Here is a 25,857-nt window from a genome sequence, read left to right as displayed (position 1 = left end):
GTATCGGGGTTGACCCTAGCATTTTTGTCAACCGCGGATTTTCTCGTAGTCACCATCTCTTTAGCACGAAGTGAATACAAAAAACGTACACAGAAAAAGAGCTGACTAACAACTTCCTACAGCTCTCAATGAAAGCACCAAAATGTTTACCGAGTTTTTCGGAAACGAATACAAACAGAATAATAAAAAGATAAGAACTGTAGAAGTGTTGAAATGTAACTAAACAAACAGTGTTTTTACGTGGTTCAGGCGTTAACAAGCCCTAGTCCACGAGTCGATGTTATTATACTTGGAAAGGACTACAGTAAGATGGCTGGTGTACAAGAACTTCACACACTCACAGTGTTTCTCTCGGGTTCTCTTGAAGAAGATGAAGCTAGAGAGATTTTTGTAGAGTTTTTGCTATGTGATCTGTTGGCCATCCCTCTTCTTGTAAAATGAAGGGGTCTTTATAGCTAGGGTTTTTCTCTACGTACATGAGTCTTAATTACACCAGCCATAAATAGGGGATACAATTACTGTAGTAGCATGGCTACAAGACTCTATGTGGGTATATTTACGTGAAAGTATGGGGAACACACAAAGTCAGCCGTCTTTTCCAAGTTGTCAGCGGAACAGTAGGCGAAAAGGTACCCTTAGGCGTGCTGGGATGTGTGCGGCTTTGACCTGTCGGGCGTGTCAGGCGGGATCCCGTGTCAGGTGGATATCATTCCAAATATGCCACCTCCATGACTCGACCGCTTGGTTTTGTTCCGTGCGAGGCACGGAACTGTTTCGGCGAAGACCACTTGAAGAGCTCCTCCTGGAAGGAGCTTCCCTGAAGGATACCCCTTCGGGAGTCCGAGAGGGTCGACGAGCCTCCGTGTCGTGTTTTCTTGAAAGAGTGATCCGGACACTAAACGGGAGAGGCGAAGCCTTTCTGTCCACCCGCGAGCTCTGGTCACCTACCGCGAAAGACATTGGTAATTCTGCTTTCCCGAGGACATCAATCTAAACGCTATCCGGAAATCTGGATAACAATAAGGTACTTGAAAGATTGTCTATGGAGAATTCCAAGAATGGTAAATTACCAACCAGACATGGAATTACTCTTTTCAAGGAATAGTGTCCTAAGACACCTCAAGAGGAAGAGGATATTAGAAAGTATCACTATACTTCAGCACTTGGAAGTCTAATGTACGTCGTGTTGTGTACTAGGCCAGAAGTATGCTATGCAGTAGGGATTGTGAGTCGTTATCAATCAAATCCTGGTTTGGAGCACTGGATTCAGTAAATAACATTCTCAAGTATATTCCAAGGGTGAGTTAAACTCGATTGGATACACTGATTCTGATTTCCAATCAGACAAAGGAAGTCGTAAGTCAACGTCTGGGTCAGTGTTCACTCTTGGTGGAGGAGTTGTGGTCTGGAGGAGTATTAAACAATCTAGCATAGCATATTCAACCATGGAAGTCAAATAAATAGCGACTTGTGAAGCAGCTAAAGAGGCAGTCTGTTTGAGAAAGTTCTACAATGATCTGGAAATAATTCCAGATAAGGATAAGGCACTAATCCTATACTGTGACAACAGTAGAACAATAGATAACTCTAAGGAACCAAGATGCCATAAGAGAGGAAAGTATTTAGAAAGGAAATACCATCTGGTTAGAGAGATTGTGCATAGAGGTGAAGTGACTGTTATGAAGATAGTGTCGGAACAGAATCTGGCAGGCCCATTTACTAAGACACTTCTTGCAAAGTTGTTTATGGGTCATGTATGCAACATGGGATTAAGGGAGATGCCTCACTTGCTTTGAGGGAAAGTGGGATAATGTTAGGATTAATGCCCTAAAAGCATGTAAATACATTTTATTGAATTAAATAAAAGAACAATTTTATTATATTTGAATATTATAATTATTGTTTGAATTAAGTATATAATAGTATCAATAAAATTTCTTATTCATTCATGAGAATATGATCTTGTATTAACACGAGGGAATTAAATTCATATATAATGAATAAAATAGTCAGTAATATATTAAAGTATAGAATCTTTAATGAATGGTTACTAGTACGGTTTGCTAAGGATATGAGATGCAAGTGATCTAGATTCAGATTACTGAATGAGATATACATCTTAGTAAAGTGTTGTATATAATAGATATTATATATTATAGGAACGATCAGAATTAATTATCTTTATAAACATGTCGTTGGAGATAAAGATTTGATTCCTATCATCGTAATGATGATTATTTGCAGATCAGTCTAAATTCTGAATATTCATGAACTCCTGTTTGTGTTTATTGGATCTTTTGATTCACTCATTAAGTTCTCTTAGTATAATGAGGCTAATGACTTTTATTTTAAAAATTCAATATCATGAATAGCTGGAAACGTAAATTACTATAATGGAATACATACTTTCCTAACGAATCGAATATTGGTTCCCTCAAGGGTTAATTCTTGAACTGGATAGTTATTGAACTCAAATCTATAATTTGATTATAGACTTATTATTTGCTTGTGAATTAATGGTACTTAAGGATCAGGAGGTAATTATAAAGATAAAATAGGAATTTTGACTAGCTCTAATTAATGAACCAATAAATGGAGGACAAAACAACATTTATTGATTATATCGATAGAGTAATCATGGAATTAATAAATAATATTATTGGATTAAAGAGTTTAATTAATAATATTTTTTATTGAAGCTTCGTATTATAGGTCCATGGTCTCTATATCACATATGTCCTACACTATCAATGGTAAGGATGTCAAAAGAAAGATTTGTAGAGAGAACGACTTAATTGCAAATGAATTAATTTTTTAAGGAAAGAAAATAATTATGTGATAGTTATGAGAAATTGATTAATTATGAATTAATTAATTATTTACCTATATAGTTTTTATTTTGAAAAACTATAGGATAAAATTAATATTAATCTTGTTTGGATTAATATATATAGAGAGAGTAATAAATATCTTATTTAGAATATGATATTTATTTAAAACTAATATTTTAAGATAAATTTAATTTTGAATTAACTAATATTTATGTTGGGATAAATATATTGTCTTAAAAGATAATTAAACAAACAAATGAGAAAATTAGAAAAAACCCTAATATGTGGGGCGAACACACTCACTATGTTGTGAGTGTGGTTCCACACGCAGGGATTCCCCAATTCCTGAGATTTGAATTTTGAATTTCAACATATTTGTTTAATCAGTTATTTTATTATTCCTTTTTAAATATGATTTAAATTAAATAATTAAGTAATTATAACATATCAGTTTTAATTTGAATTCTATTTTAATGCTGTAAAGATTTATTAATTAAATTAATTATCTTTATAAAAACTGATAGAGCGACACTTCAAACGAAATGAATATAATTTTTTATGTGAAAAAATAATAGACTATCTTTCTAAGACAGAAGCGATAATTTTCCTAAACCTGAAAACTGTTCAATTCTTCTTCTCTAAATCAAACATCTTTAGATCTCATGTGTTGAGTGCATCTAGAGAGTCATCAATCAACCTTTTGAATCCTATGTTGTAATATCTGCTTCTACTAGTAAGGGTATTATGGTAATGTGGCTTGGGTCAGGGTATTATGGTAAATTTTAAGTTCTTATGTGATTAATTATACGAACTAAGACATGCATGATTTATGGTGTATGTTTATTTTATGTTTTCCGTCAAGCAATCCACACACATTAGTTTCTTCAAGTATTGCGGGCCAAAGTGCGATAGAAATTGAATTATGGGGGTCAAAGTAGAATTATGGATTTTGTGGTAGAAAGTGTAATAATGAGAAGTTAAAACTATTAGTTTTGGATGGAAATTAAAATAAAGGGCTTAAGTAATTATTAAGGAAAAGGTAGAGGTTGGGGATAGTAGTGTAATTTGGTTTTTACATGATTTAAATCACTATAAATAATTAATAAATAAAAGAATAGGTTTAGATATCGTACAATTCTTTCAGACTTCTGATTTTGCGATATACGAAAGGGGAAACAGACCAAGAACAATCTTTCATTCTTGATCTGAGTTTTGAAGCCTAAGGTGTTGGAGGAGATCATTAGTTTGGATTTTTGATGGGCTAGAAGATCTTATAAGGAGCAAGGATCTAAGCTTTGTGGCTGAGATTTTTTTTGTAAGTATTCAAACTTTATTGTTTAAGTATTTTTTCAGATCTAGGTTTTTAAAGTATTGAGTCTGTTTTTATTGTTTCTAGGATTATGAATGTATACTATAGGATTAGGATTATTAGTAAATGGGTTCCAAGGGTTAGAAACATGTTAGGATAGCTATTTTTGTTCAAAGTTTTGAGTCCCCCTAGTGTTTTGGGATGTTTGGGGTCGAAAGGGGTGAGAAATCGCAGAAATTTCTGGGTTTTTCGCTGTGGCGTCACAGCTCAAAAGGATGAGCACCGCGGTGCAAATGCATCCCATTTAGGCTCCGAAATTCTCCCTGATTTTGGTAGCATCGCGACTCTTTTGGGAGGGCGTTGCGACTCAAATACATTTTTGGTTATATTTTTTGGGTTTTGTATTTTGCCCATAATATTTAACCCCGATGTCGGATTTGGACGTTCTTTATATGGTTGGAAAGCTTGTTAAAATGTCTACAATCCTAAAACCTAAGCCAAGTTTTGATGGTTTTATTTTGGAGTCAGAATTATGAACTAAACTTGGGATTAATCGATTTTGATCGGTTTTGTTTAGGTTTGGCTAGAGACGCTTGAACAGAATCACAATTGGGTTGTTTTATCAACTAAATTGCTGGAATTCAGGTAAGAAGAGTGGACACCTGCACATAGGGTGTACGCTTAGCGTACTTTATGGTAGAAACTATTTTATACGATATGTTTATGTTAATGTATGATTGTGCTATTAAACGATTATGTTTAATGAGCTTATATGTAATTGTGGTTATGTGTTGTGTATGTGTATATGATAACTGCTTGGCATGCTTACATTTTAAAATGCATGTCTACATTATGAAATTGTATGCTTATGATATGTTGAAATTGCATGCTTACGTTATATGGTACTTGTCCAAATCAACTGGGGCTAAAATATTTCATGATTTATGATTATTTATCTTTATTGCTATTGATTTAAATTAATGGTGAAGGTTATGGGGCTGTGTCCTACAGAACACTTCTTGTTGGGCTTTGACTCATGGGTACTCTATGTTGCAGGTAAAGGCAAAGATGTGGTTACTATGCAATAAGTTGGAGAGCTTTGGCGGAGGGCGTACATGTCGAGGATTTAATGACCATAAAGGATTGAGCCTACATTGGGAATTTATAAAGTATTTTTAGAATCATGTTTTAGTTTTATTGACTGGATCTAAAGTTGTCTATTTTGCGTTATTTATGATAGCTATGAAACTCCAAAGTTTCATTCTTTTAAACGTTTATTTTGTATTTACGATGGATTTTCTATAAATAAAAGAGTATTTTTTATCTAAAAATCAATTATGGTAATAGTCAGTTAATGTTTTAAGAAATTGAGGCGTTACAATGACCACACACGTCCTTGTGTTTTTGAGGATTGATCTGGACGATCAAGGTGTGAGATTTCAGAACTTGGATAGGAAGATTGTTGATTTTATACAAAAAGATTCGAGAACACTTGATAGGCTACAAGAGGTAATCTCATTGTATGTGATTTAATATATATAGATATGTGTGTGTGTATGATTTTGGTTGATATTAATAATTATTAAAAAGGGCCCATTAATTCCCCGCTGCGTATATTTGATTTGCTCTTTTAATACCAACATCCCTTCCTCTCTTCTCACCCAATTTCATTTTTAACATTTGAAGAGTTGTAATGCCCTATTAATTAGGGACCGTTACAACATGTATTTAAAATAGTGCTAGACTCGCTAAACGAGTCATTTGGACTAAAACATTCTTGGGTAAAGAAATAAACATTTTCATTAAAAGGATTTAGTCTTTACATGAGATCCCAAAATAGGATGTTTGTTGCGATATTTTTGCTATGCAAGTGCACACAGTCGCAATTTGTAATAAAATGGTAAAAACCAAGTATCGTCCTCAATGACTGATTTATCAATTACCAGTCAATTAATTTCTCTTTCTATTTGATAAATTAAAATTCTTGATTTTTGTAAACACAGCAAAAGAAACTATAAAGTGCGGAAACAATAATTGAAAATTAAATGGAATATCAACTAATAGTAAAACTTTTAATTTAAACACTGAAAAAACAATTAGGATATTTAATCTCATCAACTATCCTCCCTATTATTCCCTAATGCAGAGTATGAGTTCTTCTTCTTTTTGCCTAATTCAATTAACAAGTTGATACAGCAGCCTATAATCATACTATGAATTATAAACTCAACCTAGGTGACAATTTCCTATATTTCTATGGTAAATTGAACCACAAAGGTAGCATTAATCTTGACAACTTAATAAACAGTTACACAATTAATTCAGATACTTTCGTTCCAAATTAGAATTATGTCCAATATAACCACAGCAGATTCAAATCTCACTTCTCAGATTTTGACTTAAAAACATATATATATGACTATAGATGGCCAATCAATAATCAGTCTATAAGAACAGGTTATATGGAATTGAAGAAGATTGAAGAAGAAGATAATTGAAATTGCATTAGTTCATAATAGAGATTCAAGTGATTCAATTAAACATCCTAAATAGAAAATTAGTTCATAATCATAATGCTAATCCCAACAAAAATTAAAGATAACATCAGGAAGTAAAAGAAAAACATGTAAAAATACTCCAAGCCTTCAGCCTTCAAGCAAGAACTTCTCCCCAGTCCGTACGTCCTCCCTTCTCTCTTTTTTTTCGCCTTATAAAAACCTAGGATTCAATTTTTAAGAGAGGCGGGCCGCGGCTCTACATGCACCATGCCGCGGCCCGTGTCTAAATTCCTGGGCGAAATGTTCTCTCCATGCCGCGGCATTAGTCAGCCATGCCGCGGCCCGTGTCGACGAATTCTGGGTTGATGCCTATCTATGTCGCGCCCTTCTCTAGCCATGCCGCGGCCCGTGGATCTCCTTCAAAACAGTGGTTTTGTTTCACCACCTAGCCGCGGCTCTACTTTGCTCATGCCGTTGCTCTTAAGGGATTTCTCAATGTTTCAAGTTTTAACCCCAAAAATTCACCAACACTTCCAAATTATGTTGAGATCCATTCTTTCTCAAAATATGTTCAGAAATTTGGTTATTTCTTCCCTTTCTTTGACATTTTTCTCCAAGTGCTCAATTCTTCCTGATATTCACAAAGACAAACAAACAAAGCATAAACCCGCACTAATATGAAAGAAAAATGAAATAAAAGACTACTTAAAACATCACCTAAACATGACAAAAACTAGACTCAACAACGATAAAAGTTCTTTACAACTCAAAGGATTACAAAATAAGCCGACCTAAGTGGCAAAACAAGGTCCAAACTTAGTTCCTCTGTGAACTCTCGGCTGTGGCGGTCGAGCAGATTGCATATGTACACACCGCCCCTAACGCTCTCCATCTCATGGATGGCAAAGCTTCTCCTTACCCTTACCTGCACCACATAGCACCTGTGAGCCAAGGCTCAACAAGAAAACTTAATTAAATAAATTCGGATAGTCATTGGAATATAAACAGCATGCTTAGCAGCAATAGCTATAATCAAGCAGACACATTATACAAGAATGTGACCACAGAATCACACAAGTGCGTATCACACTTCTATTTGTTCAAGTTGCATTCGAGCCAGAAAAGTGCATAATGCACTCCTAGGGTGGCCCAGACATAGTGCCCTGCGTTATGCATGCATGGTGCTGACCATGACTAATAAGTCATACCAGGGCCCGTTGCTCTAGGATATGGGACTACAGAGTCACCCCGGGGCCCATTGCCCTATCCTTTGTATAAGCACCCTTAGAGTTGGCCCAGCGTACCTGTCGCCTTATTTTCCGACGGCCTTAAGGTCGGTCAAGCGTATATCATGCTCCTCATTAGGCCTAACCATATCGGCATGTGCTCAGTGCACTATTGCCGCCCTTGGCTTTTATGTCAAACCTTTTCTATCAAACAATATAGATGAGCATTCATCATTTAACAATTATCCAGATACCGAGCATTCAAAAATGCATAAACAAACAATTACAGACATAATTATAATCATGCTAAACCATAAATCTTCCCATAACTAAGGTGTTCTTCCCGAAATCTTTAAACCTGCGATTACGAGCAAAACAGGCCCAAAATTCGACCCAAAACCAGAGTTTCTAACAGGATTCCAGCCACACAAACATAATACTAAGTCTAGGCAACAAACCCAATGTTCAACTCATCACAAACACCCATAAAACGTTAAACTAGGAAATCAAATCATTAAAATTAAGAACACAATTGGAAACTCAAAACAAGGGGGTCTCACCTTTGAATTCAAATTCTATGAGGTTGAACATGTCCCTAGTAGCCTCTTTTCCCAGTCCAAAGCTGCTACTCCACAAGGCTTCCCTTCATTCTTCACCAAAATTAGACTTGGCTTGGTTTCTAGACAAAATCTCCTCAGTGCTCCTAAGTGAAAACCAAGAGAGGAAGAGCAAGATGAGAACGTGAATGAATCTAGACTCCTCAGCCTTAGCCCACATCACACTAGTTAGGTCGCCAAAAGACTATTCTACCCCTAACCCCTAACTTAGCTCTAAAGCATACCCAAGGGCATTTGTCTTTCCCTTAGGATTCCTGTTAATCCCAAATAATCTATCAAACCAATTGTGGATTCCAAAATTCTAGTTGCACAAGGCCCTCGCCTTGTGCCCTTCAAACTATAGGCTTGGGATGAAAACGGGGAAGCCCGACCTTGCGCCTTGCGCTAAAAGCCTCGCGATAGCACCAAGAGAGGAATGGTCTTGCGCCACAGGCCCCTACCTCGCCCCAACGCCTCGCGAGCGCATCAGGCATCCATCCCATAGCCTCACCAACATGCCTTTGCGCCTCGGAACAAGGGCCTCGCGTGCGCATCAGGCCTCTGCCTCGCGCCATAAGCCTCAAAATAAGGGTCTTAGGCGCGCATCAAAATGTACCTCATGCCATGCGCCTTACACCAAGGGCCTCGCGCGTGTATTAGGCCACTGTCTTGTGCCACAGCCTCGTGCATGAATTAGAATGCGCCTTGCACCAAGGGCCTCACGCGTGCATCAGGCCACCGTCTCGCGCCAACATCTCGCGAGGCATAGCCTTTCCCATTAGCCTTCCCCCCGCATCGAACATGTCGAGAGGCTTTTACCTCCCATGCCTCTTAGGAACGTTTCTCATATGGGGACCCATAAGGACTTCAAAATTTAAAGGTTAAAAGAATAGGATGCCTTGTGGGGTGTAAAATCCTAGGTATAACTCAAAGAGATCTTACAGGTACAAAGTATGTATGGGGTACGACCCTAAAGACCCCAGATGTCTGATCGTAATATCCACACGAGAAAAGTAGTGGTCATATGAGTAAGGTACCTGATGTGGTCATTCCCAGCCAACCTCTGATGTTCGTACTAAATAGATGGTGGACGTACAACCAGGTACTAAAGTTGAGGTGCTCCAGCAGAGCCTTGGCATGTGATGGGGCCGACCACCATGCTCCCAACACCACTACCATCTGTAGTCTGCATAACCAGAGCCATGTCCCCCCGGGACCACCATGTACAGTAAATATGACCTCCCTTCACCTAAGAGGGGGGTCGAATTTTGGGAGTTTGGTAATCAGCCATTGCTAATGAAAGTACACATTCTACATTCTCTCTATTTTCCATTCTAAAATTCTACCATTTACATTTTGTGTTCTTGAAAATATCAGAAAGATTGTTTGAAGTTTAATTGATTAAAGTTCGCTTCTATTATAACTCATAAAGTTCTTAATCTAACTTAGTTAACGAGTTATTACCATCAATAGTTTGGCGCCGTCTGTGGGAAGAATAAGTTTCAAGCCATTATTCTTCTATTGATTCCAACAGGGAAAGATGCCAAGAAATTCTAAGTGTTTGAGAGAACCACGAGAGGTTGAGGTCCACCTGTACGGAGATCAGCTGAAAGCCTCCATGAGGAATCCTCCACCACCCAAAAATGTGGATGCACCAAAGGAGCCCAAGGCTCTTGAAGATGAAAGGGAGGCTTCATCCCCAGCTGTCCAGCCCTATGAAAACCGTCCAGGACCGGTGGCTGCCCCTACAGGTGGCGCATGAGCATTTCCTCCCCCAAGGCCACCGCAGGTGCCGAACTCCGGCTGGCAAGATCCGTGTCCTTCAACACATAGGCCTGACAAGAGTCCCCGAGTACATTCCATAAGCTTAGGCTCTAGGACTCGATTCTACGAAGAGTAGATACCCAAGTTACACCAAAAGAATCAAAGGCTAGAAACCACCATAGAAAATATGCAAGATGTGTAGAATGGCCTGTTACAAGGAAAGTCAAGCATGCCTCTTCCTAAGCGAAAGGAGAAAGGCCATGAGGGAGGAGAAACCACAATCCCTGTAGATGACGGGAGGAATCAACTTTCCACTGGCAATACCCCTCGGCCAAAGCAACATGAACGTCCCGGGCAGGCGAAATAGCCTAAGAGGCCAGAGCGGAGGAACGACGCTAACCCTCAAAATGAAGTTGAGATCATTTCAAGGGAAACTCCCTCAGAGTTAAGGGAAGTGCTCAATAGGAAAAGGACGAATGAGAGGACCATACCTCCTGTGGCTCCCCCGGAAGATAAAAGGAAAGGAAATGCCAATCCATCCAACATGAAAGACTCCTTGAACAAAAGGAGACAAGACTTAGACACCGGGATGAGGGGCCTACGGAGCAAGATAATCACCGCGTCTCAGGGGCATGCTATTGATGATGAGTTTGATTACGAATCACCCTTCATTAGGAAATCCAAGCCGTGTGGCTCCCACCCAACATCAAAGAGCCTCACATGGCCTCTTACGAGGGAAATACGGATCCAAAGTACGATCTTGATGCATTCAATGACCTAATGAAGTTAAGAGGAATTAATAGCAGAGCCAGAGGCCACTGCTTTGTTCTCACGATAAAGGGTCCTGCGTACAAGTGGTTCAAGAGACTCCGGCCAGGGTCCATCAGGTCTTGGCAACAATTTTCTGATGAATTTCTTAAGCAACATCACGCTGTGCGTGATTACACCATGCTAGGCACCAGCCTTGCTAACATAAAACAAGGAGAAGATGAGAGCCTAAAGAGCTATATACATGGGTTCAATAGGGAGGTAGCCAAAGTAGGAAATGTGACCGGAGGGGAGTTAAAAATGGCCTTTACTGCTGGAGTGCACCCGAGTAGAAAGTTGTGGGATAACATGCTAAAGAGGGAGGTCACTCACTTAGACGATTTCTACGAATAGGCACAAAAATACATCCGTGTTGAGGATGGTCATGAGAGTCTTAAGGCTAGGAAGGGCGAGTCATGCCTAAAACCCTCAATCCGTTAAGCCCTAAATTGCACAAAGAAAAAGAGGTCCTATGAAGGGTCGAGAGATTATAATCCTCGGAAACCCCAATGTGTAGATGAACACGGACAGATCCCATACACCTTTTATACTGACTTAACACATACTAGGGAACATATCTTCATCATGAATGAGAATCGGGTCCCCTTCAGGAGACCCCTGCCAATGATGAAAGATCGATTAAAAAGAGACCCAATAAGTATTTTCAGTATCATAAAGACATTGGCCACACCACTGCAGAATGCACTCATTAAAAGGTAGACGAAGAACTTATACGTAGGGGACACTTGGGTTGATACGTCCGTAGAGAAGATCAAAGACCAGAAGAAGGACTACCCTCACCATGGGCATGAGATGTAGCTTCAGAGGTGCAAGGAGAGGTTAGGACCATCTTCGCAGGGCAAGAATTCAGAGGCAGGGGCGAGATAGATACGTAATGGAAGCTAGGCGAAGTCCACTTCCATGCATCTTATGTTTGGAGCAACGACCCCCAGAAAGTTTTAAGGAGGAGAACGACTCAATAACCTTCATTGAAGAAGACGCACGGAGTGTACATTTTTTGTACAACAACCCCTTGGTACTGATTGTACATCTAGCTAACTTGAGGGTATATCGAGTCCTGGTAGACAATGGGAGCTCCATAGACATCCTATATTGCCCAACCTTAGAGAAGATGGGACTGAGGATCAGGAACCTAAAGCCCTGCAATACCTCCCTGTATGGGTTTACAGGGGACTCGATACAACCCCTAGGCGTAATCGAGTTAGCCCTCACCATAGGATAGCAACCCAGGCAAACCATTGTAATGACAAACTTTGTCGTGGTAGATTGTGCCTCAGTATTCAATGCGGTATTAGGAAGGTCATCCCTAAGAGAATTGAAGGCAATGACCTCAGTATACCACTTGCCCATAAAATTCCCAACTCCTGGAGGAATAGCGAGCGTGAAAGGGGAACAGAAGGAAGCGAGGGAATGTTATAACACGTCGCTTTGCACAATCATGAAATTGTCAATACCCATGGTGATGGTGGTGCATGGAGGCGTAAACCTGCATGAGTTAGACCCCCGCGTTGCTGAGGAGTCAGAATCGAAACAGATAAGAGAGAGATAAATGAGCTACGCCTAAAAAATTAGAAATTAGAAAAGACAGTGTGAAAAATGCTAGAAGTGCTCTACTGCATGGCACAAGCAAAATCTGATGTACCCTCCACCATGAATGTAGGAGAAGAACAGGGAAAAAAAGGAAACGACTTTCCCCATTCACGGTGGTAAAATCCAACTTCCAGAGAGTAGTTCCTCACATTTGAAGCACCATGAAGGTTCCTTGCCATAGGTGTGGTCAAGAAGTGGGGGGCACACACATGATCAGAATACCACCACCTCAAAGAAGAAGCCCGAAGACAAGAGGGGCATGTCCTAATAGAGAGAAGATGGAGTGAAAGGAGAGAAGGTCCTCACAGATTCTTTCATAGATGAGAGAAAGACTCGAGCTCTGTCTGCCTGCGACCTTCTGAACACAATAAACAGGAGGAGGGAGAAGCTAGGCAACACGATGAAGAACCTTAGAAAACAAATAGCAGTTGTGCAGAAAAGGAAGCTAGAAGCCAGTAAGTCCATGGAATAATCTCCACTTTCGAAGGAGATCCTAGAAGAATCTCTCCCATCTAACCCCAAAATGTTGTGTATGACATCTTGAAGAGGGGAATGCCTCCTGGAACAATGCGCCTTCCCTGGCTATGTGACACCCGCTAGGATCCATGTCAACATAAAGCAAGGTGAAAATGAAAGCTTGAGAAAGTATATCCAGCACTTCAACGCAGAGGTAGCCAAAGTGGGAAGGTTATCTGAGGACCAGTTAAGAATGGCCATCATCGCAGGGTACATTCGAAGAGTGGAATGTGGGGAAGTATGCTCAAGAGAGAAATAAGGGACATAGGAAACTTCTATGAAAGAGCTTTAGAATGCATCCAAGTAGAGGATGAATGTGACCAGCTGAGGATAGGCGCCTGAAAAGGAATACCGAGTAAAGCTATACTTTTAGTACGATGAATCAAAGAGGTTACCCTAGTTAACATCCCAATGTAGTTGTGAGTCCTCCCTCAGAGGCAGCTATGAATTAAAGGGGTCACCTAGATCCCCTGGTACGAAGTAGGCACATTGTTGCCATGAATATTTATGCACTCTACTCATTTTTAATGAATATTTTTCTTATTGGAGTGTCACACTCCTTTACACAAGCGCATATCTGCCTCTTGTGTACCCATCGCCAATTGAAATTATCAAAGTACATTAGCAAAATGATCAAAGTGCCCGACGATATAAATCTCGCCAACTACTTGGGAGGCAGAGTATATAGCAAAGAAAAAAAAAGAAATAAAGAAGAAAATATTGCAAGGCACCTCTTGAGTTCATGAGGCTTAGCTACCCTTATGGATATTAAGGGAGCCAAAAGGTCCTACAGGAATAACCTCACAACAAAGGCTAAACATCTTTGCGGGGGGTATGGTCTCGATGAGGACATCCGCTGATAAACCTGGAGCACTTCTTGGGTTCATAACGATTAACTACCCTCATGGATGTCAAAATGTCTCAGGAGGATAACTCCCTAATAAGAGCTAACACCTCCACAAGGGGTAACGTCTCAAGAGGGACACACACCAATAAGCCTAGAGCGGCCACCACGCCGTCTAGCCAAAAGGGGTCTCAAAAGAGACCTTTGTAAAAGAGACACTTGTGAAAAGAAGTCAAATGGTTTCACGAGGATAACCCCTAATAAAGGCTGATACCTTCACGGGGGGAAATGCCTCAGGGAGAGCATTGACCAATAAGCCTAGAGTGGCCACCAAGCCATCTATCCAAAAAGAGTCCTAAAAGGGGCCCTTATAAAAATAGTACCATACATAATGACGAGAAGGACGCTTCTCGCAAAAAATAACAAGCGCACGAGAAAATATATAAAAGGATAGCTAGAACCCAAAGGATCAACATATCCTTACAAATACAGTCAAGGTGCACCAAAAAGACAATTACTATTGGTCCAAATAAAACATAAACAAGTTATCAAGAAAAAAGGAGACCTATCAAACCCCTTTTTCTTCTGCATATAGGAGCGAGCTCAAAATGACCTCAAGCATAAAGAAACAACAATAAAAGATCATATATATATATATATATATAAAGTCGTGATAATGCTGCAGGATAAAGTCAACACCAACCATAACATGACTTAAAAAAGTTCCTGAAGGAAAAAGCAAAGAACCTGGAGAAACCTCTCCAGTATAATAAGGTTTGAATAATTATACAACAAAATCGAAGTTGGAAAATAAAAGTTGTAAAAATGAAATCTCAAGGCCTCCCGCCTCAAGCATTCCACTCGGCCGCCTTGGCAACAGCATGATCACCAAAGGAGGAGAAGTATAAACAAGGATTCTGCCTCCACACTCCATACAGGGTGCGCTCCACAGACTTGTATTCAACCTCTGCCAGAACAGCCTCTAGGAGGGTGATCCTCTTCCGGAACACCTTAGCCTAGGCTTTCGTTCTCTTCTTCTTTTTGGATGACGAAGAGGCCTTCACTAGGGCTGTCTCCAGCTTGAGGTTGGCATCAGCAAGCTATCCCTCAAGCACTTGAACTCTGGCCACAAGACGATCCCTTTCAGCTTTGGACAAAGACAGGTCCCGTGCCGAGTCTATCAGCTGTTGAGCTACTAGAGAAGTCTGCAAGGAAGAAAAAAGTGAGCAAATAGGGAGCCCAAAACACAAAAAATACCAGTGTAAGGCGCATGAACTCACCCAAGTAGTGGAGTACATAAGGGTCTCCCCAAGCTCCGCCATCTTAAAACTCTTGAGACCTCTCCACTCGGTCTCAAGGATATCCTCGGCAGCCGAGGCATACCTTCACACATAAGGGGATGATGTGCGACTCACCCAGGACATCCCCTCCAAATCAGGAGCATCCAGGTGTGCTGGGACAGATGACCTACTCACTGAGTGAGGAGGAGGTGTGGGAGCATTAAACGAATGGTACTTGGAATAGCCATGACTAGCGAGGGCATGAGGGAGATTGTCAAATTCATCGTAAGAAGGCAGAACAAAGCGCCCTTGCATGGACTATGAACCGTGGGAATGAGAAACTGTGATGCAGCCCATAGGAGCAGAAGAAGGGTGTTCCCTGGAGGCTGGAGATAATCGGGCTGGACGTTTTGATTCAGGTGAAGTCTCCTCAGGCACCCATTCAACATCACCCTCATCTGAGGGAGGTTCTGTCGAAGCTGCCTTTTTCTTTCGCTCAGAAATATGCCATAGCAGGTCGGGCATTGAAACCCTTGATAGACCATAATAGTTGAGGTTGGCCACAATAAAAAGATGAACAACCAATTTCGTTGAAGGGTCTGCGTCAAGGAAGACATCCACCTGTGCCGCCTCTGACTCAGGAACGTTAAGGATAGTAAAACTCTCTGAATGGCCAACTTAGCTATCAATATGAGTATAAGGTCCACGATAGCAAGCTCAATATTAAGGAAAAGACTTTAAGTACTTACTTGGAGACGAACAAAAATGTTTGCGGATAGAAAGAGGACCTTTGGCAAAGAAAAAGTCATGCTTCCACGAGCACGGGTTAGAAACAGATCCTTGGATCAAAGAGATCTGAGAGTTGGCTTTCTATAAAAAGTAGAAGCCCTTCAACTTAGGAGTGGGCATGAGAATGTACATTAAATGCACCTCCTGGGCTGCGAGAGTGCAACCATAAAGCTTCATGAATGCCATGTATAGGCAGTTCAGGGTCAACCAGCTGTTGGGTGCCAACTGGAGTGGAGCAAGGTCAAAGTAGTTTAGGATCATGATGAAGAACAGGTGTAGAGGAATGGCCCCACCCGCCTTCAAAATATGTTCGCTCAAAGTGATGTAGCTCTTGGGGGGGGGGGGGGTTATCAGCCCAACATTTATTAGACGATACATACAGTTTGTACTCCTTACTAATATGGTATTTCTCAAACAACTCTAACAATCTGTTCTCCAACACGTTGGAAATAATGGTGGACTCCAGTAGAGGAACGAAGTCCAGCTTCTCTGGAGCAACCTGTCATCGCATTCTCTTCGACATGTCTGCAAAATCAAAGGAAAAGGGTGAGGTCAAAACCGAGCACTTTACCCTCCATTTTCTTCTTTTTGCGGGAGTTTTCCATTGAGACATTGGGTGTGGGAGCATCAAACCACGGTCGATTGAAGACAAAGGCTGAGGGGAACCAAGAGCGACCACAAGACTGCTAGGAGGATGCAAAGGTGAGGGTTCAGGATGGAGGTTTCCCTCCATGAACTCCAGCTCCTTTTGTAGGTCAAGAAGGCTCACTCTAAGGCTGAGAAGGTGGGTGTGAGAATCAATGGAAAATAGGGCTCCATTACCCCTCAAAATCGATCTCATCTCACTTTTGACAACCCAAATATTTTTCCTAAGCTCAGCCATGTGTTCTAAGTAACATAGACGTGCACTTCTTAAGGCATCGTATCTTTGGTAGGGGTTGTTATCGGGGGACCTTGAGTCTGAGGACAAGTCTACAAACCCAACCCCCGAAGGAACACTCCCCTCAAATTCCATGAAGGCACGCCTCGTTGGTAATACGGGAGCAAGTGTATGTGGAAAGTGTACTACAAGATACAAAGGAATAAGCTAAAAACCTCTAGACACAAGTGCTCAAAATGACCAACTACGGGGTGTAATTGGGATTCGCGAAGCCAAATGATAGGCTCACATTTACCCTCAAGGAATCATGAGGATCACCACCCCAAAGTGTGTTACTTCACACTACCAGAGCAAAGAAACACACTAAGACCAAAGGTGGTTTGAAGGCACCGTACCAAGAATTCTACCAGAGCGCCTAAAGGCCCTCCCATAGACTGGGGGGCAAGTGTGGATGCCAAAGTTCCAGTTGCACAAGGCCCCTGCCCTGTGCTCTTCAAACTATAGGCTTGGGATGGAAACAGCAAAGCCCGACCTTGCGCCATGCGCTAAAAGCCCTACAATAGCACCAAGCGAGGCATGGTCTCACGCCACAGGCCCCTACCTCACCCCAACTCCTCACAAGCGCATCAGGCCTCTGTCTCGCACCACGGCCTCACCCACAAGCCCTTCCACCTTGCGCCAAGGGCCTTCTAAGAATTACACATTAACTTTCATAAATAGATTTCTCAACTATGTTACAATGTATCTCATATTGTATTAACATGTTAACATTTACACAATTATTCATATATCAACATTTGAAAACATGCTTATACATGAAATAAAATTTCATCACTATTATATAAAATAGTGTATACATTTACACTTACCTTGTCTTACCACCAAGTTCAATTGGATCCATGAAACCTATTCAACCCTTCTAGGTCTTGGTTCATGATTTCGATAGTCTTACCTTCCATTGAAACAAACAATGGGGGATAAGCTTTTGAATGTTAGGAAAAATAGTATTTGCCTCAATGGAAATTGTAAGAAAATTACAACTCTATGCAAAAGTATTATAAATAAATAATGATTGATTAAATAAAGTTACAACTCTATAACTGAAAATACAAATGAAGAAATAGAAGAAGAGAATAGTGAAATACAACTCTAAGCAAAAGGTTACAAATAAAGTAAAGGTATTTGAGACAAAAGAAAAGAAAATATTACAACTCTAAACAAGAGATACAAATAAATAGAAAAGAAGAATATGAAGATGAAAAGAAGTAGAATAAAAGAAAAGAACAAGAAAACAATGCACAAACAACTCTCACTCACACTACTAAAGTGAAGAGTGTTGGGGATCACCAACTTGAACAAAGTTTGAAACCTTTGTCCAAAAGCTTATTTCCCCCTAACTCAAGCACTAAGGAATCTCTCACATATTTTGGAAATGTTTTCTAGAATAATCAAGCCTCAAGGCGTTTCTAGCCAAGTGTTTTAATGGATGGAAATGTTGTATTTTACAAGTGAGCATTAGGCTCCTATTTATAGAGTTTTGAGACACCCTTTGAATTTCAAATTCCGCCAACCCCCATAGCGGTTACCAATGATTAATTGGATGTTTATGGAATTAAAATAGAGAATTTGGAAGTTATTTGGCTGTTGGAACTGTTCAAAATTGGATAAAACTGAAAGTTGGAAGATGCTGTCAGCCAATTGGGTCGCAGCCTGACGAACAGGTGTCGCGGCCCTAGACATTTTCGAGCAACCAATTTTTCAATTTTTTCAAAACGTTCCAAATTTATTCCCACTTGATTTTGTAACTTCCATACACAATATGTCAGTTAAAATCACATCTCTATCAACCATTTCTCATATGGCTTTACGAAATTCATCTCAATATTGTGTAACAACAAATCTACACAATAACGGGTGATATTTGGAAGTTACAAATTTGTAACACCAAATATGTTATATATTTGGATATATCTCATATATCTAAATATTGTAACTCTCTATTATATGTTATAATATGTGACACTCTTTGTCACATTTACTTAATCTAAAACATTATATTATAATATAATATAATATTACATTATATTATAAAATAATATAACATGCATAAGTAGAGCCATGTCCCCCCGGGACCACCATGTATAGTGAGCCAGTAGTGCTCTCCTATATATATGACCTTCCTTCACCTAAGACGGGGGTCGAATTTTGGGAGTTTGGTAATCATCCATTGCTAATGAAAATACACATTCTACATTCTCTCTATTTTCCATTCTAAAGTTCTAGCATTTACGTTTTGTGTTCTTGAAAACATCAGAAAGATTGTTTGAAGTTCAGTCGATTTAAGTTCGCTTCTTTTATAACTCATAAAGTTCTTAATCTAACTTAGTTGACGAGTTCTTACTGTCAACACCAATATACATAAATTAATTCTCGTTAGTCTATGATTCTCGATAATTTACCAAATTACCAAAATACACATATGCTTGCCCCAAGCCGGGTATTTTACCCCGTTGTGACTTTTTCGCTAACTTGCTCCCTAGGGTGGCCTCTTGCCGGGTAACTCAAACATATCCACATAATAATGTGGTCACGATTACATATTACGCATATTTACAATTATACCCTCAGCGGGTCAAAATTATAAAATGTCATTCTAATAAGAAACGGGCCCACATGCATATTTAATACACTTAAACATGTAAGCATGATCATATCATAATAAAATTCACACAATAGCATGCTCATAACACATAAGCACCTAATTAACTCAATTATTGCCTCCCGGCCCCCTAATCCAGGCACTAAGCCATATTAGGGAAATTGGGACGTTACAATTATCCCCTCCTTACAGGAATTTCGTTCTCAAAATCTTACCTGAATAACTCAGGATACTGATCCCGCATGTTGGACTCAAATTCCCAGGTCACCTCCTCAACCTTGTTGTTCCTCCATATTACCTTAACCAAAGGTATAGTTTTGTTTTTCAAGAACTTGTTCTTCCTGTCTAATGTCTGGATTGGCTATTCTTCATAAGAACGATATGCCTACAGCTCCAGATCTTCGTAACTCAACACATGAGTCACATCTGATACTTACCTCTGAAGCGTTGAAATATGAAAAACATTGTGTACGACCGACAATGCCGGAGGTAAAGCCAATCTATAAGTCACCTAACTGATCCTCTCTAGGGTCTCGAAAGATCCTATAAGTTTAGGGCTCAACTTGCCTTTCTTTCCAAATCTCTTCACCCACTTTTAATGGTGACATTTTAAAGAAGACATAATTCCCAACTTGGAACCTTATATCCCTACGCTGAAGGCAAACGTAGCTTATTTATCTACTTTGAACAGTGAGCATCTGAGCTCTAATCTTCTCGCCGACCCTACTGGTCTGATGTACCATTCTGGGACCCAAATGTTATCCCTCACCCAATTTATTCTGCTAGAGGGGTTGAGTCTAATCTTCTTACCATGTAGCACTCCATACAGAACCACTCTAACCATCAATCGATATAAATCCATATTTCAGGACCATTCGATGTCCAATTCACACGTCCAAAGTATTTTTGTCAATATGTGAGTCATCCTCTCAAATCACCCACTTGTCTGAGGATGCTAACTGGTATTAAATTTTAACGGGTTATCCATAACCTCTTATAAACCCTTCCCAAAACTGGGAAGCAAAGGTGGAGTTTCTAATCTAACGTAACAAACTTCTTAATCTCACCAAGTCGCATAATCTCTTTTATTCACAATTCTATATGTTAATTACTGTAAAGTTTGTAAAGTTTGGCCTCACTGATTGGAAATGGCCTGACTTAATACACCATTCTACAATATTTAAGGTGTAATCATTTTGACCCATTGCTATGGGCGGTCCAACTATGGAGTGCATAATAATGTCCTAACATTTCCACCCAGGAACACCCAGAGGTTAAGTAGCCCTGCTTGTCTTTATTTCTCAATTCTCCCCTCTTGACATGCTGGGTATTTAACCATATAGTTAGTCACATCACCCTTCAGTTCAAGCGACCAGTATAAGGTCTTTAAATCTTGATACATTCTCATGGAGCCTGGAAATAGTGAGTAAGGTGCAGTATGGAATTCATCAAGAATTTCTTATCTGTAAATATGCCCATCGGAACCAAAATTCGACCCTTGTATTCTAATGAATTAGTCTCTATAACTGTATAGTTTCTAATCGCTTCAGCTAGGAGGTCCTCCCTATATCTCTTCAATTGAGGATTACTTGTCCAACCTTCCCGTACTCTCTCCATAAGAGTAGATTACAAGGTTATGTTGGTTAACTGGCCCACATCCAATTCCATCCCCATTCTAGTCATATCCTTTGTCAACTTCCTAGACGTAGGTTCAAAATCAAATAACTCTTCCAGATCCCTTTCCCTGGATGACAAAGAATTCACAATCATATTCCATTACTAATTCTAATCATAATTTATGTCTCTCATTCAAACTCTTTTGTGTAACAAGATACTTCAAGATCTTATAAGTAGTGTATCTCACACTTCCTTTCATACAAGCAACATCACCACATCTTCAATGCAAATACCACTGCCACTAGTTTCAGACCATACGTAGGGGACTGCTGTTTCTGCCTCGTCAACTGTTGTAACGCATTGGTAATCACCAGTTTACCTTACCTATGAGTACAACCTAATTCTTTGCTTAGTGCATCATAATACACCCCAAACGACTTTTGCTCTGATGGAAGACTCAACATTAGACTCAACATTAGTGTAACATTCATTATTGTTTCAACTCCTATAAGCTATTCTCACATCTGTTGGACCATACAGACCTCAAGTTCTTACGTGTCCATTATGTTAATGGTGTAGCAATCCTTGAAGGTTCTTCTATAGAACACTGGTACTACCCTGTCGCTCCAAGGAAACTTCTAATTTTGGAAGCATTCCCAGGCTTAGCCCATTTATGAATTCCTCAACCCTGATTGGATCCACCTCAATCCCATCCTTGTGAGGAATGTGACTAAAGAATGTCACTTGAAATAACCAGAACTTGTGCTTCTTGGATTTGACATACAATCGGTGTTCCTTCTATCTCTGTACTGTCTACCGGAGATGTTTCCCATACTCTGTCTTTGATATAGAGTTAATTAGATTACTGTCGTTGGAGATCATGGGTACTAAAAATTGTTTTGGTTAGTCACTCTAACAAATTGTTTTGGTTAGTCACTCTAACAAAATAACAGTCAAATATTTCAAAAAGAATCTTAATGCCATTTATTATGGGTACTATATATATATATATATATATATGAAACACTAATGACTGATTCTAAATGTACATATTTAACATAGAGAAAGATCTCCACCATTAGCAATGGAAGATAAATATAGAAAGAAAGATACTTATAGTTGTAGAATACTAAAAGCGTTTAAGAAAACTGATTTTTTTTAAATAGCCAAAAGAAAAAAAAAATCATTAATGTCAAATACCTTATCCATATATATATATATATATATATATATATATACACACACATAATATAATTATTGCCCAGGCATGCTTTCCATCATTGGAGAATTTCAATTGTTCATTTCCTTGAAGGACGACTTACATGTCAGAAGCAGATCGAAAACCAAGCCCAACAAACATAGAATGCTCTTCTCCTTACAAGATTAAAAAAAAAAACAGATTAAACAAAAACAAAAAATTCACTCACTCATATTATCAGCATCGATACTCACTTCTTAACAAAATAAGAATAGATATTATAAGCATAATATTACCAACTCCTTATCAACATTGATATCAAAGAACATTACTCCATCATAAATTGTGCAAGTAATGAGAGACACTTAGGAATTGAGGTTCAAGACTAGTGGAGAGCTAGACAGGTATATTTATATGTAACTAGTCATAAGTTAGAATGTTCTTGATGGAAATGAATTTGCCGTATGCATTTGCTAACAAATGGCAATCAATGCCTAGTCTCAACAAGTATACATCACGAAAATGAAACTAAAATGTATATTTTCTTTTCCACCATATCAGTAATTAATATAAACTTGGCAAGTCATAATTCAACAAAGTAAATAAGTGCAAGCTCAACTTTGTTTCAAACAACTACTTAAGAAAAGTTGCTATCTGGTTTACTTGATCGTGGACACAAAGAATATGATAAAAATAACTTGTTGCCATATTAGGATCCATTGTTCCATACCTCAGTAGAAAGTTAACATCACTTAAGATCTATAAGAAGATAGAGTGCTGCCTCGACAACAAGCATAAGTAATTATAAAAAGCAACAGAACAATCATGCAAGTCACCAGGATCCTGCATCAAATTACAAATTTCAATGCTATATCTTTTGCAATCCACAAGTATTGCTAAATCAAATAATATGAATAACATCTTTAAGGCACTAAAAGTTCAAAAGTTGCACAATAGTTGGAGCAATCAAATAATATACAAAATCTTTATATTTATAAATGCTAAAAGAAACTTGCAAGTAATTTTCTAAAACAATTTGTAATCTAAAAACTTACAACAATAAAATATTATATATATGTGTACAAACTAATATATTCATATAAAATAATGGTGCGAATTCCTAAAGTCTTTAGCAGCTTTATAAAAAATATCATACATGCATATACAAACCAATATGCTCATATCCATAGCATACCTCACACACACACATTTGACTAGATCAACAAGAGACAAAAACTTGTTTGTGGACAAACACAAAACTTAGTACACTTTGGTGATACTCACTTGTTTCACAATAATAAAAATACACTAATTAGAATCATCAGAATTATACATATATGTAACATACATCATATAAAATTCTCTTTCATGTTTTAACATTTCTAGCTTCAATCGATGGACAATGGTTTGGAATCCAATAAATGAAAAAGCAATCCTAATACTCTCAGCTTCACTTAATAAATCAAAGTTAAAAGTATAAAACCTAAGTTTACCAAGAGAACCCCCACCTTCGACCTCCCTGTGTCATCCTCTCAAGGGAGCAAAAAATCCATTAAAAGTTGGCACAAAAAGTAAATAACCCAAAATAAGAGAGCAAGATCCGAGAACCATTTAAACAAAAAGAAATAAATACATAGCTTTACAATAATAATAATAATAATAAATAATACATAAACTAGGATCTGAGCACCCATGGCACCCCGTCGCACCACCATCTGCAGCCCATGCAACCCAGTCACTGGTTAACTACATAACAGAGAGAGAGAGAGAGAGAGAGAGAGAGGGAGAGAGAGTATTTAGCAGTCCCAGTGAGCCTTTGTCAGACCTGTCGACCTCTGCTGTTGTTGAAACCTCATATGGCCTCTCGCCGTCGTAGTTGAATCCTCCAACTGCTTGTGTTTCGAGTAGGAGAGAGAAAAGGAGAGGGATCGAGGAAGAGTGAGAGGGGAGAGCAGCTTGGAAAGGAAAGCGATAGGGTTTTCTTTTGAGATGTTTTGTTTTGGGGTAGTTTGTTTTTATACTTTTGGTCAAGACATATATTTCAAAAAAATTAAGAATTTCATTACTCCAAAAAAAAATTAAAAATATATCGACATAATTTAGTTTATTTTTTAAATTATATTTCGTTAGCTATATTTTTATAAATATATTTAAATATAATAAATAATTTATTAATAGGTAATATTAAATATTATTAAAAAGTTAGATTAATTATACAAATAATTTATTTTTCACTTAAAGAAATTTAGCATTACAAATTATTAATTACTACTTTGACAAGTTTTATTTCAATATTAATTAACTTTTTTAAATAATTATTATTAGTTTTAAAAGAAAATTAATACTATAGTATCATAAGAAGTATCATTAATGAATTTTTATTTAAAAAAACTTTTTTATTAAAAATATAATAACTAATTAAATTAAAAATTAATATTACAAATTATTAAAAAATTAGACAATTATTTGAATAATTTATTTGAAAAAACTTATTTTTTAACTAATAGCTATTCTATGTTGCAAATTAATAATTTATAATTTTTTGTGAATATATTTATATAATATATTAAAAAAATATATAACAGTTTCCATACTTGATTAAAAAAATTGTATTGGATGGGACAACAGTTTTCATAGAAATGTCATCTCGTGTTAAAAGTATACATGCTACGACAGTCTCACTAGAACTGTCGTCTCCTGTATGTTTTAATTTGCATAACACGATAATTCAAGAATTACTGTTGTTAGATGTCTATTTTTGACACGAAACAACAGTTCTACAAAAAATACTGTCTCTCGTGTGTTACACAAGTACAATTTTGTAGTAGTGTTAAGGATGAAGAGGTTATTAGAAAGGTAAAATGGTAATCTTGACCAGCTCTAATTAACAAACCAATACATGGAGGACAAAACTGTTGGGGTTTTATGCCATAATTAAAACCCAAATTCTTTTTTTTTTATCAAGAAGGGAAAATTTAATGATCAAACTAACAAAAACAGCCAAAGGCAGGAGCAAAGAACTCCCCAAACAAATTACAATCTATGGACAAACTCTAACATTTGTCTCTCTCTAGAAGACAACTTCCTAGAATTAAAATTAAGCAGTCTGGCTTTTACAATAAACCGAATCAAACTATCAATTTTAGTAACAGAATAATAGTTATTATCAAAGCAACACTTTTTTCTATTTAACCAAATAAAATAGATGGAAGCGACAAGGGCCGAGGACACCACCTGTAACAACCAATCTCTACTGCTACCAGCCAACCACAAACTCCAATCATCAAATTTACTAGGCCAAATCACCTCGCCCAGCCAACTGTAGATTGTCTACATGACCATCTCAAAGAATATACATTCAAAGAAAAGATGGGAGTGAGACTCATTAACTTGGCCACAAACAGGATAGAGCAGAGAGGAGATATTCACATG

General features: G+C 38.3%; 1 long non-coding RNA gene across 2 annotated transcripts; it reads right to left on the bottom strand.

Annotated features, from left to right (window-relative positions):
* Positions 1 to 6,270: 6,270 nt before the first annotated feature.
* On the bottom strand, positions 6,271 to 24,416 carry LOC133823069 (uncharacterized). 2 transcript variants are annotated; one of them, XR_009888128.1, is made up of 4 exons: positions 23,156 to 24,416; positions 22,550 to 22,601; positions 15,283 to 22,063; positions 6,271 to 15,207 (listed from the first exon to the last, which is right to left on the bottom strand). It is a non-coding gene; the product is annotated as an uncharacterized LOC133823069 (long non-coding RNA). The 2 variants fall into 2 exon arrangements; XR_009888127.1 differs by lacking the exons at positions 6,271 to 15,207; positions 15,283 to 22,063 and having other exon boundaries at positions 22,262 to 22,601.
* Between the last annotated feature and the right edge of the window lie 1,441 nt (positions 24,417 to 25,857).

This window comes from Humulus lupulus, chromosome 3 (assembly GCF_963169125.1).
Source record: "Humulus lupulus chromosome 3, drHumLupu1.1, whole genome shotgun sequence".
NCBI classification, from domain to species: Eukaryota; Viridiplantae; Streptophyta; class Magnoliopsida; order Rosales; family Cannabaceae; genus Humulus; species Humulus lupulus.
Note: the sequence above shows the minus strand (reverse complement) of the source record. Positions and strands in the feature narration are given on the sequence as shown.